This window comes from Stegodyphus dumicola, chromosome 6 (assembly GCF_044657685.1).
Source record: "Stegodyphus dumicola isolate Sdum_Otavi_A_Nest chromosome 6, ASM4465768v1".
Classification (NCBI taxonomy): domain Eukaryota; kingdom Metazoa; phylum Arthropoda; class Arachnida; order Araneae; family Eresidae; genus Stegodyphus; species Stegodyphus dumicola.
Genome location: NC_140773.1, coordinates 101,302,468 through 101,320,481, shown reverse-complemented (window position 1 = coordinate 101,320,481; position 18,014 = coordinate 101,302,468). Strand labels below are relative to the sequence as shown.

Genomic DNA, 18,014 nt, shown 5'->3' with positions numbered 1-18,014 from the left:
AAAATGAATGCACTTCTTGATGGCATGGTTTAAGATTACAGTTTGAGTTACTAAAAATTGTTTGCTATGCGGTTGTTTGAAAATTGCTTTCTTTCTTTTTTGAAAGTTAAGCTCTTTCTGTATGTCCAATACACAGCCATTTTAGACTGGATTTATGTACGACTAATAACGTTGTCATTTTAATGCTGTGAGAAAGAACTGTACTTTAAAATTAGCAGGGAAACATTACTTTGGATCTGCATTAGTATATGCATATTTCACGTATGCCAAGAACTCAAAAAGTGACAAAGAATTAGACCCTATATGTTTATATTTAAACAAATATTGTTAACTGATTTTGCTTTATTCTTTGGCTAACTTTCAGACAAATCGAATGGTTTTTTATTTGACAAACTGCAAATGCTTCTTCTGTGCTTCCGTACTTCATTCTTCTAATAATCTCAGTAATTCAAGTTTTTCAAATATAAATATCTCTTTAAGTAGATAAAAAAATTGTCTCCCTTAAAGTACCCCCTTTAAAATTTCTACTACAGCATTAGTCAGTTAAATCTTCAAATGACTAAATTTATTGTTAAAAGCTTGCATCAGGAATTTTTTTTAAGAATGTCGGGATATAATTTAAAATTTCATGTGTTCGATATTTCAGAGCTAATAGTTCAAATCTGCAGACAAAATCTGTCCTCCCAAGCTTTTACTTTTTTTTTTTTTTTTTTTTTTGGCGAGTGGCCTGATGTAAATGGATTTATTTACGAATAAATCCATAAGAAACAACAAGATGATTTTATTAAAGAATATTTAGGCTATATCCATTAATCTTTTTATAGATTTCATGTGACATGCTCCTATAATATTTTGAAATTTTTCGCTAATAATATGCTGAAAATTTAAACCAAATCATATGGTTGTCTCCGACTATCAAACTGACGGAAACGGGCTTCGAATCAAAAAACAGAAATGATTCGATCTAGGCTGAAAATAAAGTTTGTGTCAGAAACATAGGGAATGCATAAGAAAGTTTTTCAAAGAAAATAAAATGTAATCCACCGACCGTGCTAATGATAAAAGTAAATGAAATAATTTTATTGTTTAATGGATTGCAGTAGGTGCGGAATTAAAAAAAAAAAAAAAAATATGGAAACACCAAACATAATGCGTTACTTTATTAATATGATGTATGTTACTTTCAAGATTAACTGAGTTCTTTAGGGAACGAACAATGTCAAATTTGAATGGTGGATAGTGGGATGTTATATTATTAACCCCAAAACTCTTAATCAAATTCTTGTAAAGATATTCATAATAGATAATGCAGCCGAACCTCGACTGACTGACAGTCTCCAAAACTGACAGCAGGTTCTAAAAATAGACGCAGTCATGGAGGATAATATGCCTCACCAGTTTTCTCAGCAGCAAAATTGACCGCAGGGGTTTTTGATTAAAATGGTCTTGAAAAATGGGAAATTTCATAATTTCCTCAGTAAACTGCAACTGGACTTTGCCAGATGTATGAATTGAGAAATTATCATCTTGATAATGGCATTTCTCACAGGAAATAATATGCGCGCTCGATGCGAATTCGAGAGGTCCGTGGTTCGAGTCCTGGAGAGGGCATTGCTCATTTTTCACATCTCCTGCTTCGAAATAACCTAACGTCTCTACAACATAATCTTGCAAGATGATAATCAGATCAACCATCATATGGCTGCTCTAAATACGATATAATCTCTATTATATTTCACTTTTGGCAAACGGACTATTGTTTAAGATTATATTAAAATACTCGAAGACCATCTGCCTCAGGAAAGGGATGACTTCGTAGAGGTGTTTTTAAGAGAAACTAGTAACTATTGACGTTACACGTGGGAAAACTGTGAAAACGTTTATACAGCCAGCTCGTCTGCAGAAATTTGAAACCAAATTAAACTCAGAATCAAATTTTAAATCAAATTAAACTACCAGATTTCAGCAGTTTTTCCGCTCGGCTACTGGCAGTTTTTTGACAAACGGAAACCCATATTTAAAACCAGAGCTGGTGTTCTCCTCCTACAAACTCGATCATGGTCAAAAACAGAGTAAAGGTCTTTTCATCAGCGAAATGGCAATCTTCCATTGAAAAGCAATCTGAATTTATGAATATCCTCACTATATCCTTTTTCGCGGCATTCGTTCCATTTTTCTGGGATTTCGGGATTGAATTTCGACTATAAATGCCTTGCTTTTGAGATTTGCTGTCATTTTTGGTTATTTAAGGTTTCTCATTTCAGGTCGCATATTGGATATAATAGCTTAGGCCGCCTTAAAAAAAAATTCCTATTTTTGTCATAAAAGATCCTCCATATGACAGGCTGTCACTTTTGAAATTTTGTAAATTCATACATAACTCATTTGCAGCTGTACAGAATGATGTCTAGAAGGTAACAGTGTCTTGCTGTTGATTGGACTAGTTCCTTAACCCACTCTGACAAAAAACACTGTCACTTAGTTATTAAACAGAACAACGGCAATTACGTCTTATTTTGAAGTTATTTACTTTACATTCCCATTTTATTGTATTTTTGTCGAGCCCCTATGTAATGCATATATTACTTTTCAGGTGAGAGGTGACGGAGGACGGGGACACCTGGTGTCTAACAAAAGGTGAACAGGTATATGTCCAACGCCTTCCACTAGCTTAAACCGGCAACTCCGGAGTCACGAGAGGTCTACCTCGGAATGCATTTGCTTCTCTGTGAAATGGCATGAACGAGCAGGGACCTGGATGATGACACATGAACACATTAGCTGAATAACTATATAAGCATTAGCTGTTAGAATGCATTGGCGATGCTCTTGGGCACACGTTGCCATAATTCTTAAAATACATCAAATACTACTGATAATACTAATAATAATAACACTAACAATTCTTAATTACATCAAATACTTGCAATACTACATAAAATATGATCCGTCAATTAAATACATTGGATGCATGAATAAGTTACATGGATACGTTCGCTATGTACTTGAGAGCTTAATTACAGTATGACACTTGAATACACTAAACCTGTTTACATTTATTATTTGGGAATATGCGTTATTTGAGTATATACCTGAGTTGATATAATATATATATGTGATCTGTTTGTACACTTGAATACTAGTTATATATTTGAATACTTTTCAAGGTTTATCTTAAGTTGTTAACAGTTCATTTTAGTTAAAACCACTTTCCTATCTCTCCTAATTTCATCTTACAGTTTCCTACTAGAATCTGTTTTTAGAATCGCGGTTAAATGCAAATGAAGGAAGAGCAGTACTTAAAGTCTAAGTTCCACTGGCTTCGTTAGAGAGCCAGAATTCTGAACAGCGCGTGTTCGCCTCTTGGCTACACTCTCTCTAGTTGCTATTACGCTCGGCCGTATTTCAGGCCCTTGATAGCTTCGCCGTTTAGTTAGCATTTAAGGGGCCAACGCCTATAGAATTTTGATAGCTTCGGCTATATCCTTTTAGCTAAGCATTAGTTAAGTTTTATTTCTTAGTATTCTTGAGTTCAAGCCCAAGTGGAGGCTTTTATGTACGTTCTGAGAAAGGGCCGTCTGTGAACTTTGAGTAATAAAGGGTAATTAACCCTTCTCAAGTTTACGTGTCTGTCTACTGAACTAAAGCGAATATTCGTTTACCAGTTCTCAAAGTTACACCCGTTTAGCTTTAAATTCTAGGTTGGAATATTACAACTTGATTGCAATAGAGACACTTGATTATTTGATTATATTATCCCATAATCATTCATTGTATGAGTACTTGAGTACGGTTTCTGACACTTATATATACATATATACAATAATTGTTAGATACATAAAGTACTTATGTATTATAGTTTACATTGAATATATAAATTCATATAAGCTTGAATAAATAAAATCATTTAAGCTTGAATATTTAGGTATGTTATTGCTTGAATACTTAATTAATTACCTATTTTATTACTGTGCAATTCTAGCATTAGTGGCACTCGTTAGCACTGTCGCAGGTGGTAGAGTATATCATACATTTATTCCTACAGACGCTAAGAAAATTATCAGAAATCTTACTTAGTTCGTCGCCACAATATTCAGTCCTAATGCCATTAGCAGGCTAATGATGTTGTAGATTCTCTGTTCTAGGGCTGGAGTTCTCAATATAAACCGTCTGAATGGATTGGTTTGGTTTGGTTTATTTAATTAATGCAAAGTACACTAGGGCTGTCTGCCTAAGGGAAGAGATGCGTTCGTGGAAGACTTTCTAAGGGAAACTGGCTCATATACACGCTACACATGGAGAAAACCACGAAAACGCCCATGCAGCCAGCCCGTTCGCGGGATTCAAACCCCGGACCGAACTACCAGCGACTTTACCGTTCGGCCGCTGATGGGCCTGAACGGATTGATGTTGGCGGAAGGCATTCTGATGTGGAACCTCTTGGTTAGTGAACATTCCGTAACGCAGTGGACAGGGCTTCCTTGTGCTCCGCAAATTCAAATGTCAGTGTTCGTGATGGTTCGGGTGAAGAAATACTAAGGGAATGGGCCATGTTTACTGATATATTTAGTAAACTGTTAGGCAGATTTGGGTCTATTTATGCAGACCTTTGAGAGAAAATCGTGCGTACGACGTCCTATGTCGCTATTGTCTCATTCCGTTTGTCATTTTTGTAGGGAAATGTTTAGAATACGGCTCTTAAGATAGGATCTTGGTGCCGGGAAGTGAAATTTTATTGCCTCTATATTAGAAGCCTTTTCTTTGGCTAGAGAATCAGCGAACTCATTCCCCGCATATCTTACATAAACCTTGGTTCAATTTAGCGTTATGTTTAGAAGCGTGTTGTCTCGAAGTAATCATTGCATGGACTTTACTGGTTGTGAAGAATATGAAGGATTACGGATCGTTTGTAGCGCCAATTGGCTGTCTGAGATTGTTTGTATATGTCGGATATTCTGTGTAATGGCCTAGCGAACTGCTTGCTCCAGTGGTAAGGCCTTTGCTTGGAAGACGATGGACTAGGGCACTTTTTGCACCTGCATAAGATTTCGAGCCATCTGTGAAGATGGCTGAGATTGGTTCTGAGCTGCTGTGCTGTGTCAGTATGACTGTCGGTGCGAACTTGGAGCCATGATAGGTAGTTTCCTCTTGCAGATGGAGTAAATTCGTTAGCACTGCCTTTTGCTCAACGTAGATGTGAAGGGGACGCAGGCCAGCTAAAATGTTGAGCGCATTTGTGGAAGTAGTTCGAAAGGCTCTAGTTATGGTGAGGACAAATGGCCGTTGCACTGAGAGTAGCTGTTTAATTTTGCGTCCTCCCATTGGTGACACCCAGATGGCAGCGTCGTAAGTAACCATTTTTTCAATTACTGTTGTAGACAGTTATTTTTGGAAGTGAGGGTTCCTTTCTCAAGTGGCGCCCCACAGTTGACGTTTTTTGTTTGCAATGGCTTGATTTTTGTTTTAAGGTATGCTATGTGAGGTAGCCAGGCAAGACCTTTATTCTCCACAAGCCCTAGGAATTTCACTTCATTGCAAAATTTTATGTTTTCCCTATTTGACTGGATGGATTCCTGACTGGATTTTTCCCTTTTTAAGAATGAGCAGCGCTGTGCATTTGGTTTCGGAGATTGTTAATTTAATACTGTGGCACAGATTTGCGAAGATGTTGCATACTTCTATACCACGTTTCTCAATTTAGTTTCGAGTATTTCTGCTAATGGCAAAGGTAGCATCATCCGCATATACTACTAGTTTTGCATATGACGGCCAGAGATGCCTTATCACTTGATTGAATATGAGGTTCTAGAATAATGGGCTTGAACATGAACCTATAGGGCATTCTCTGACCTTGTGGTTGCCGTATGATGCCATTGTTGGTACAGATGAGAAGCTCTCTGTTTTCAAGACAACTGCAAAAGGTCTTGTATAGATTAGCTGGACACTGCGTATCCCTTAGTGTCTGCTTGATAGAGGCCACCATAGGGAGTCGAACGCTCTCTTTAGATCTAGGGAGATGAAAGCTGAATGCCGTTTCTGCTCTCTCTTGTTTTGAATTGCCGCTTGGAGTTCTGCTAGTGCACGGGTAGTGAATTTCCCTGCTCTGAATCCAAATAATTCAGTCAGGCTTCAGTAATTTGTGTTTTTTATGTGACGTTTTAACCTATTGACGAGTAGCCTCTCATAAGTCTTCCCTAACGCAGAAAGTAAACAGATAGGCCGTAAAGAGGAGGCAGCTGTTGAGGAGGACAGGAATCGACTTCTCATTCAATCGAGACGTGCCTATATTACTTAGTTATTATACAAGGTATCTATAATTTATTCACCGGATAAAGATATTGCTGCGTGTGTACGGGTTCGCAATGGATTAAATGCTCACAGAACCGATAATAGCTAAAATTTCTTTTCCCAATAGTAACGCTTTTAGAATTCTGGAACATTCACCCAAAGCACTCGCACAGCTTATATGGTATTTCTCCCGCCTTCTTAGCATGCCTTCGTGTAATGGTGAGCACACTAGGCGCGTATTCGAGAGATCGGAGGCTGGAGTCCCGACGAGGGCATTACTCATTTTTCCCATCCTTCAGCATCGAAATAACCTTATAAGGTATTTCTCCCGCCTTCTTATCATGCCTTTGTGGTATAGTAGTAAGCACGCTCGAAGCGAATTCGAGAGGTCCGTGGTTCGAGTTCAGGCGAGGGCACTGCACATTTGTTCAATTTGCTGATTACAAAAAATCTAATGTCTCTACAGTGGCGCCCGAACTAAAAGGTGGTGAATGATGATCCTTCACTACCAGGATTTGGTGATTGGGTACCCTACAACCACAGCTACCCTTTAAAAGGGGGATTATATAAGGTATTTCTCTCGCCTTCTAAGCGTGCCTTCGTGGTATAGTGGTCAGCACGCTCGATGCGCATTCGAGGGGTCCGTGGTTCAAGTCCAGGAGAGGGTATTGCACATTTCTTCAATTTCCTGAATAAAAAAAACCTAATGTCTCTACAGCCTTATGAAAACAGTGGCGCCCGAACTAAAAAAAGATGGTGGATGATGATTCTTCATCACCAGGATTTGGCGATTGGGTTCCCTAACCCCCAGTCGCCCAATAAAAGGGAGAGTATACAAAGTATTTCTCGCTCTTTCTTAGCATGCCTTCGTAGTGTAATGATCAACACGCTCGGCACTTATTCGAGAGGTCCGTGGTTGAGTCTCAGCTAGGGCATTGTTCATTTCTCATGTCTCCTGCTTCGAAATAACCTAATGTTTCTACAAGCTCTTCTCAGTATCACAGAACACAATCAGTAGTTACACTTCAAACACCTAATAAAGTTAAACACAACATAATGCAAGGCACATCTAATAGATAATGCTCGCAGAGAGATCTCAATACTCCGAAGTTAGCTGTCAACTAAAACCAGAGACCCGATACTATCTTCGGGCTTATATACATTTTCCCTGGCAGCCGAGAAATCTCTGATATCTTCCATTGCTCAAAGTCTCTGAAAGGTATATACCAGGGTTGGAAAAACTTCATGTCAGGAAGAGCCGCACGTTAGAATTCAGGAATGCTCTAGAGCCGCATCTAGATTTTCTAAAAGCCACAAGTTCATATTTTCATCATTGTAGAAGTAGTGGAGGAGGTTTTAAATAGAAGGAAATCCCTGATAACTTTGTAAAAAGAGTCTAAACTAATTAATTACTTCCTTTTGGACACTGAATAGTTTTAGTTTACCATATTTCATACATATATTTTATATGCATGAGCCGCACAAATTGCCTGCGAGAGCCGTATCATGCTCGCGAGCCGCACTTTGGCCACCCCTGATATATACGGTTAAAGTTACATATGATGACAGCATACAGTTACAGTTGCATATAGGGATCTATTACAGCTATTCAATTACAGTACCAATTAGTTATACAGGGACCGAACTAAATGTCGCAAAATGTTCACCAAGTTTGACGACTTTTAGCGATTTCTCTCAATATTTGGCTAGAAAAATTAGTCGCCAAAACGTCGCCAGCTTGGCGATATCTCACCAATTTAGCGAGATAGCCATTTACCGCAATGTTAAATAGATTTGCTCTTGTAAACGTATTTTTACGGCAGAGCTTCGCATTTTCAAGCATTTCTTTTTGTAGAAAAGACACTACAATTTTGCATAGAGCTTCACTAAAATTATTCATATATATATATAAATTCGTAACAATATGCTTTAAATAATGCAGAATAAGAGATAACGAAAAAAGACTAATTGAATTTTATTTAGCACTCGTACAAGTATATTAATATAAAGTATTTATATTAATACACAACAAGAGTACCATTAGTTTCTTTGGAGAATATAAATGTCTGTTTTCGATTTCCCACCAGTCGTTATTAAGCACTTACGGAATCGTAGTACAGAGGCTGTTCGCACATTTTTAGACGACTTTTGTAAGCGGTAATAAAAACTCGTTTGCTGCAAAAGAAGTAATTGCAATTGTACTATGTTTTTAAAAGTCAAAATTATCGTCTGTGGCTTGAAAGTTTTGTTTTTATTCAAAATGGCGAATTTAACAAAGCAGTGGTTCGAAGGCTACATTCACGCTCTTTCCGAAGAGAAATATGCATACTCCGTTATCCAAAAACGACGTGAGAGTCATGGTTTTGTGATATCTAAAGCGTCGATAGGTAATGTCATCAACAAGAAAGGAAAAAAAAAGTCAAATTGGAGCCTCAAGTGGGACAAAAGATTCAAACAAATATCCAAGGAAAAAACAGACATCTTCGACTATTGCAAAGGTACGTTGTTTAATGTTAAAAGAAAATCTCCCTAGTCAAAGGACAGTTGCAAAATCATTAAAATGCTCGGTGTCCACTGTAAACAAAATGATAAACGTTGATTTAAATCTTAAGAAAGCGAAAAAACGCAATTTGCATCGTCTTCTTCCAAAGCATATCGCTCAACGCAGGACACGCTGCAGAATTCTATATGAGAAACACTTATGCAAAGAAAAATGGAAAACAATTGTCACAATAGATGAAGCATGGCTGTATTTAAATGATTGTAACAAAAAAAAGAACCATTTATTATCATAAAAAGGGAGAAAAAAAATTAAGTACATGGTTCAAAGAATCGAAAGAAAGTTTTTCTAAGGAATTCATAATTGTTGCTGGTTTTTCTTATAATGGCAAGTTAAAAATAAAGAGAGTGAAAAAAAAATGTCAAGATTAACTCCAAATACTATCAGGAATATATTTTATCGCCAATTTTTCTGAATGAAATACCATCGCTTTACCCACAGCGCCATCAATCTGTGAGACTGCATCAGGACAAAGCTAGCAGTCACACATCTATGTCCACTGTAAATTTCCTAAAAGAAATGGAACAAAAAACTGGCATCAAGGTCATACCCTTCACTGATATCCTTACTAAATCTCCCGATGTGTCACCTATGGATTTTTGTGCTTTCGGACTTTTAAATACTGCATTTTCCAAACGTTGTCCCAAAGCCCTAGCAGGACTCTGGAAAGCTGTTCGGGAGGAATGGGATAGAATATCTTTTCTGCCATTTCTATCCATATATATCCCTTCTGCCAAAGGGCATTATTATCTTGTAAATTGCGGTGTCGAAAGATAGTTCAGAATAAGGGATGTCAAATAGAATATTTAAAACACAAGAATTTTATGTAATTTAGTTTTGTGAATACAATATACATCGTCTAAAAATTGTGTGAACAGCCTCTGTAGTTGTCCTGTAGTGATTCGATTTTTTTAATTTTTCGATGCTGCGACTCGTTTCTTCAGGTTTTCCCAGAAAAGAAGTCGAGTGGTGTCACAAACGGAGAACGGGCTGATCACGAAATTGGTTCACGTCTACCTATCCAACGAGCTGGGAATGTTCCATCTAGGAATACTTATACAGCCTAATGAACCATTCAGTCAAAGAAAAAATTTTGCTGCATTTCTTCTAAACGCGGTACAGAGTGAGTGAGTGAGTGAGAGATTATGGCGCAAAACCAAAGATGATTATAGAGCGCAAACGCGGTACAGGAAACTATCTCAGTATCGAAGTAAACGTCCGAATGAATTGATGACTTGAGGAAAAAGGAGAAACCAATCATTTTGTTATGAGTTTGTGGGCATCAAATGTTAACTTTAGGGCAACCTTGCTCAATTTATCTTACAAAATGCGGGTTTTCTGGCACACAAATACTGCAGTTATGCCTGAATCTCTTCTAAACTATTTTCGGTGATTTCGCTTTCTATAACCAGGGAACGCACATTGTGTTTCAATGTATCACTCAAACAAGTTCCCTGCTGCTTTTCCCAAAACTTAGAAAGAACGAAACTCCTTAAGATTATATCAACATATGTAAATTACTTCCTGTTGCTACGTAAAATTAGACGTTTCAATTTAATTTTGCTATCCGGTTCACTTTGTGCACATGAATGGTACAGTCATTTTGCATTTTTCATATTCAAGAGAACTGAGAAGCATCTAACTACCTTGTTAATTGTGGTATACAATTTAACTTTCTGTAAATAAAGTAAGTACATCATGCACAAATCAAAGGATTCAAAGCAAAAATCGTAAATAATAATAAATTAAGTTTACAAAATGCGAAAAATTTATACATTATTACAAAATACAAAATATTAAAAAATTAATAACAAATGCAAGCTTCCAATATAAATAAAAATTAAAACGCAGGAATAGCATTTAAACAAACATTGATAGAAAGTAGATTTTTTGAAAAATAATTCGTATTATGACTTACAAATCGTTAATTTTTTAGAAATATTGTAGAATAAAGTTTTCTTTAATTTTATAATAATTAAGTTGGCATACGTAAATAAATTATGCATATAACAAAGCATATAATAGTCAGAAAAACTCAAAGGATATTATAATTAAAGATGAAATAAAGCTAAAATAAGTCTAAAAGATTTCTATTCGTTTTTAAAGTATAGATTTGTATTCTTTATAAAATTATAGTGCATTAAAAATGAGTATAAATATTGGCAATGCAGCGTCTAGCAAATTCGTATTGCACGGATGAAAAAGGTAATACACGTGTAATTATAAAATCTTGTTTAGCCTCAAAAATGCAAACGAAATATAGGTAATAGACACAGACGCATAAAGAGTCTGAGTTTAATAACTACTTTTATTTGATTCGAAACATTCTGAATAATAGCTTTTCTTACTTTAATTATTTTACTTAAGGAGAGAAAATAGGTTATCGATTTTAAATTAAATTATTCGAATATTATTTTATTCTCATATATACAGGTATGCATGCATTATTAAGGATTTTAATAGTATTTCTTATTCGAATCATTTTATTCCAAATCAGTCGTGTGACTTGTCAACGGAAGGGATGAACAACGGCCAAAGAAAGAAACCATTAAACTTTTTACAGAACAAGGCAAAAAATAACAATACAGACTTGAAAAGCACTTGAATTTGATTCAGCACAACTCAGAAAAGACTTCTATTAAGGGAATGAAAAAAACTAGTTCAATCTTATTTTCTCAGTTTCTTATAGCGTGCGTTTTTAATTATGCCTTTCATATAATTTCCATATTATTACTCTGTTTATTGAAATAATCATTACGAATAAAGAATTACATCAATATATTTAAAAAATGTCGTCGTAACTTTATTTTCATATATTATTAAATTGATTAATATAATAAAATCTGAAAAATATCAACAAAATTAGAATATTCATTAAAAATTTGAAAACAAATAAAATTAAATTATTCAAAACTGATACTGTACCATTAATTTAGGTTAAAATGAATATTAATGTACAAAATATTAATTTAGAAGCCAAATAACAAAAATCAGTGTTATATTTGCAAATTTTTGTTGTTTGACTTCTAAATTAACTTAGCCATTATCTGTTATATATATATGTATATACAACAGTCTTCCCTTAATAAAATCTTATCTCTTAATAGAAATAAGATGGATTTGACGAAAGCTGCAATGGATTTTTACTGCAATGGATTTTACAACTTGGAAAGACTTTACTACATATTTAGGTTTGTTTTGATTTGATTACAGCAAAGCACACGAAGGCTACCTGACTAAGGAGAGGAATGCCTTCGTGGAAGACTTTCTAAGGTAAACTGGCTTGTATACACGTCACATATTACTGCATATTTAAAAAGATGACACTCGAAGAAGAGAATTGCAGGCAGACGTGGCAGAATTGAATATAATTTTTAATGTTGGATACGTACCAATTATTGAAAGCATATGTTTTTTTCATGATACATGATCATAGGCGCATAACGCATTAAGTTTATACAGAGCATCACACTTCAAATAATAGCGTAGTTGACAGCACGACAAAGCAAAGGGAGTGAAATCGATATTTAACTGCACGACAGTCGAAGTGAAAGTGCGCAGTTATCCAGTACGATGGCTCACCAAGAAAAGGTTTTGGTTTAGGTTAGAAAGGTTTCAGTTCTCGAAATTTTGAGTTTAGGTTCCGAATTAGCTACGCGATTAGCGTTGCTCCAGCCACGGAAAAGGGATTAATCTAGAAATGACGCAGTCCAGAAAAGTTATTACAATATTTAGGATAGAGAGAGGGAATTAAGGACTATTGGTAATTTATAATTTTTATTTACACATCTTTTATCTTCCATATATATATATATATTACCTACTTCATCTATGCAGAACGAATTTGATCGGGGGGGGGATGCATTGCCAAAATTTACGCTCATTTTAATGCACTCTAATTATAAATATATATGTACATATATATTACATTTTGACTGTTTTAAAAAATGTTTAAAAATATTTTAAAAAACTAAGTGTGTCAGGATTACCTTAGAGACCATCTTATCAACAGAATTTAAGCTTGTATTATCCAGAGACTCTTTACAAGGAATTCCAAGCACAGTAAGAAGGAGGGCTAAGAAAACTTCCTTTCCATTGTTAAAGACTGGGAAGCTTTTCAAATCTACAATGCCATCAAATTTACATACTAATTTGAAAATTATTCCTTTACCTCAAACTTGCCATCTTTCTCGGACAATATCTTATTTTTAGCTTACTGTTCCATATTCTCTTTATTATGCGCCTGCGACCCATTTTTCAGCAAACTTATGAAAGTAAGAGTTTATTTTCGCGACTAAATATTATTTTATAATTTCTCTTAAGCTGTGGTTTTGGTTTTTCAAAGTATTTACGAAGATTATTTACAACTTTTAATAGGTATATATTGCTACCTAAATGATATTTTCATGCAGCCAGTTTTGAGCTACATTACCTTTTCATTATATGTCTGAAATGAAGACTGTTAACAACACAGTATTTTCTTAACGTAAAAAATTGAAAAAAAAGTAGGCTTTTGTGAATATTATACATTTATTAAAGCTTTAAAATTAATTACCCGGATTTAATTAAACGCATTAAAAATAAAATAATAATGCAACATTCTTGGTCGTGGGGAAAAGAGAATTATGTGCTGTTAAAAATTTATTAATCTTTAAAATTTTAACTGCCAAAAAAAACTTATGTGGATTCTTTTTATATAAATTTCATATGTATGAATGATTCATTTCTTTTGTTTCTTAACGTTCGTTTAATTCCCTTGTACATCTTTCGTGATTTCATTTTTAGTTGCATATAATTAAGAATGTTACGCTAGCTCACAGAATATTTTTTTTAATTTAGAAAATTTAATTAAAACTGCGTGTTTAAAGAGTCTGTTTACGTATGTAATTAAAATTTAAGTTTGCCATGAAAAATGGTGTTGAAAGCTGGGTGGAAGTATAGAAAAAGCAGGTCACGGCTATTTGAGTCATTTCTTTATTCTTTCCAAAATAATCTTAAAATATGCATATAATAGTTGAAATGGCGCAGACGCGCATCTATATTCTCTAATTAGTTGCTTGTTTTGAACGTATTCGTATAATTGTAACCGGCGATAAAAAGAGAACCTGCGGAAACGTATTTAAAGTGCAGAAAAGTAAAAGTTGCATTCCTGATATTTGATTAAGAATAGTTATTGTTTTACTTTATTTATATTGGTTGGCTAAAAGTTTTGTTTTGTATATTTTTATTACAGCTGGGTAAAAGACTTCAGTTTCATTTTTGCCACCATGTAAGTAAATGCGTCAGGAGCATTATAAAAGAATTTTTATATAGCATTAATTTTTGGAATCACGTAAATCAGGAAGATCTATTATGAACATTTTGTTGTTATTAGAACATGAAGAAGAAATTATCAGATTTTAAAAGGAGAATTAAGAAACTACTATAAATTAAAGTTAGAATTTTTAGCTGCAGATTTTCATCACATACTATATACTGACATTGTATCATGTTACAGATTCGTCAAGATCTGCAACCAAGCCAAATGAAAACGAAAACTTGAATATTTATTTCATCTTGAGATGATATAGTATTCACAGATTAACAAAGATAGTTTAATATAATGCAAGAGGTAGAGAATGATAATGCCGAAATTATTTTTATATAATGAAAATATCGCAAATTATCACAGAAGAAATCGCATGGAAGATCTTGCAACCTTGAATTTTAAAGCAAAAAAACAGAGCTGATTCTATGCATCTAAAAAGAGTGATATCAATAATAATCAAATGTTATATCTCTTAAATAATTGAGAAGTTCAATAATAAAGTTTATAATGTTTCTAAGTACTTTAAATATACCTGACTTCGTAAAAACCTAGTTGAAGTATGTAGCGACTAATCTCTGAGTCCAAGTGTGTAAACGACAAAGTCGAGAGAAGGGTTACACTCGTCCTTTATTATTTCAAACTAAAAGTATAGTTGGCCCCTTTGTCGGGCTTACAGAAAAGCCTCCACTTGGGCTTCAAATCAAGATAAGAAAATAAAAGACTAATCTAAAGCTAAACTAAACTGAACTTTGCTGAAGCTGTACGAAATTATCTAGCGAAGTTGACCCTTAACAGTTAAGTTGGCCCGGGCCATTTACAGAACGAGAGGACTAATTTTCGTCTTTGCAGGATCGTATAGCCACATTACGTAGCCAAGTCAAGATTATGACTTGTATACACGACACTAAGCATCCGCACAGACAATGCGATTCAACAGCATGGACTGTCAGTACGGCGACCATCATTGCGCCTTTCTTTGACGCTACAGTACAAACAGCCGCATCATGGTGATGCAAAGAATAACGACTTTTAAAGAATGACGGACATAGGCATCGCATTAATTCGTCTTCTCTGACGAATCCTGGCTCTACGTGCAGCATCATGATGGATACATTCTTTTGTGGATTCATCGAGGGAAAATTATGTTGCCAACTTACATTCGTCATCATCATGCAGGTCAATACCTGGCGTGATGTCAGAGGTACATATTCCTATCACCATTTGTTTGTATAGTTGATAATGTGGTCAGCCGCCATTACATTTCTGACGTGTTGAATCCCGTGGCTGTGCCTAAGTTCGAGGTGTGCAGGACGGAATCTTTCAACAAGGTAAGGCACGACCGCATGTTGCCCATGTTGTATTGACCTTTCTCGATACAGATGACATTCCACTGCTGCCTTGGTCAGAACGTTCTCCAGATCACTCAGTGATTGAGAAAATCTGATCATGGTTTACCGACAGACTGGCACGCTACCAGTCGCCAGCCACTGCGATTGATGAACTCTGAGATGGAATTCAAGTCGCATGGAATGAAGCACCCATTCTGTCATCCGAATTCAGTTCGATTCGATGCCCAGCCGAATTACAGCTGTTGCTGATAGCAGAGGGGACAGCTATACGGACTAGATTCTGCACGCAGTTTACCCCAAACCACTAGAAATTTAATCATGAGTTCCTCCCATTATATTGTATATTTGCAAGAAATAAGATTTGTTTTCTCTCCTGGTGCAACCATTTTAATAACCTGCTATGCCTGTTTTCTTTATGCATAATTGTTTTACTTTAATAATTTTACATTATAAATCATAACTATACGTATAGTTCGCTAATATTTATATGAAAATTAATGTATGTGAAATTACAATTTGATTAATTATTATTCTAAATACAGTGGATGGACAAAAATATGGAAACACCTTGTGAAATGCATGTTTGAAAAGAAAGATTGATTTTAATGAAATATGTAGGTGGCGCTGGCGTTTTTGACTACTGACGCCACCTATACAACTTCGTAAATGTGCTAAACAGTTCAGTTGTTGTCGGAGTACTGTTATGTGAGGTTGTCATTGCATTATGTCAGAGTTAACAGACTTCGAACGTGGGCAAATTGTTGGAGCAGGTATGGTAGGTGCTTCCGTAAGCAAGGTAGCCGAGGTGTTTAGTGTTTCAAGAGGTACTGTATCGAAGATTTATTCCGCATATTTGAAAAGCCAAAAAACATCATCTGCTAAATCACAGCGCGGACGAAAGTGTGTCCTGAGTGATCGTGACAGACGATCATTAAGGGCAATTGTGACGAAAAATAAGAAGACCACAGCTGCAAAAGTTACTGCTGAAATGAATGTTGTGTTACCGAACCCTGTGAGTACCAAAACAATTAGAAGGGAGCTCCATAAACAGGGAATTGCTGGCTGTGCTGCAATTGAGAAGCCACTCATCAGTGATGCTAATGCCCGTAACAGGAAAAGGTGGTGTTTAAGTCATAAAGCCTGGACTACAGAGCAGTGGAAGCGAGTAATATGGTCTGACGAGTCTTCTATCACATTGTTTCCCACTTCTGGCCGAGTTTACGTCTGGAGAACGCCATCTCAAGCCTATAATACAGACTGCTTGTTGCCAAGAGTGAAACATGTTGGGGGTTCTGTTATGATTTGGGCAGCCATATCGTGGTTCTCTGCTAGCCCCATGATAACTGTGTCAGGGCACATGACTGCCAAGACTTGTGTGAACATTTTGGCCGATCAAGTTCATCCCATGGTACAAACTTTGTTCCCCGATGGTGGTGGTGTCTTCCAAGACGACAAAGCCCCTGTTCACACAGCTCACATTGTCCAGGACTGGTTTTCTGAGCACGAGGATGAGTTGTCCCATCTGCCCTGGCCACCACAGTCACCAGACCTGAGTATTATCAAACCTTTGTGGTCTACATTGGAACGGAAAGCACATTCTCGTTATCCACCGCCAACATCGTTATCTGAACTTGCCACTGTTTTGCAGGAAGAATGGTATAATATTCCCTTGTCTTCCATACAGGAACTGTATTTATCCATTCCGAGAAGACTGCAAGCTGTTTTGGATGCCAACGGGTTTCCTACACCATATTAAGCAAAGAAACAAGTTTTTTTAAAGGTGTTTCCATATTTTTGTCCAACCCCTGTAGATTCGGGAACAAAAATAAATAAAAGAGTGGGAAATTAACTAGAGTTTATGGGAAGCAGAATAGTAAAGTGATTTTTAAATAAATTCAATTATAAACACAGCTCTTAATCATTTTCCTTTTAGCTAATCTGCTGAGGTATAAATATGTTGAAAGTATTAATTTGCAGGGAAGCAAATATATTATGTATCTTTGATGTAAAACGATGAATTATGTCAGTCATATTAATACTGTTATTCTTTTAATTCCAGTAAAATTCCTTATACATTGTAATTGAAAATATGAATCGTATTTTGTTGCACATAAATGTAAAGTGAAATCTGAAAGCCATTTCTTCAAAGATATATAATAAAAACTAAAGTCAATTTATTTTTATTATAACAATAACTATTATTATTGATTTAATTGTTAAGATATTTCTAATAAATAAATCAGTTTAGATTTTGCTTTTATAATCATCTAACTATTCCAGGAAGTTCCAAATAGCAAAAATTTTCATTTCATCATGATCATCTTAGAATATCTAAATAAGGAATTATAATAATATCAAGGTATGGACACCTGCTTAAAGCAAAACAAGTCTTTTAAAATAGTGAATTCTTTCAATCCTAATGGGAAAGAATTCGGTAAATAGTTACTATCTTCATTAGACTTTGTACTCTTTCAAATTCTTATTAAAAACTAGCTTTTATTCTATTTAA

The 18,014-nt window shown here is 35.4% G+C and overlaps 1 protein-coding gene and 1 long non-coding RNA gene across 2 annotated transcripts in view; one reads left to right on the top strand and one right to left on the bottom strand.

The window, feature by feature from the left end:
- LOC118181231 (uncharacterized) overlaps window positions 1-18,014 on the bottom strand; it is a 123,107-nt gene that overhangs the window by 75,569 nt on the left and 29,524 nt on the right. The window lies entirely within an intron of this gene.
- The window catches only part of LOC118195337 (uncharacterized), a 116,486-nt gene continuing 110,975 nt past the window's right edge, over window positions 12,504-18,014 (top strand). Inside the window, exon 1 of the long non-coding RNA XR_015041683.1 lies at window positions 12,504-12,611. This is a non-coding gene — a long non-coding RNA (uncharacterized LOC118195337). The remainder of the gene's footprint in view (window positions 12,612-18,014) is intronic.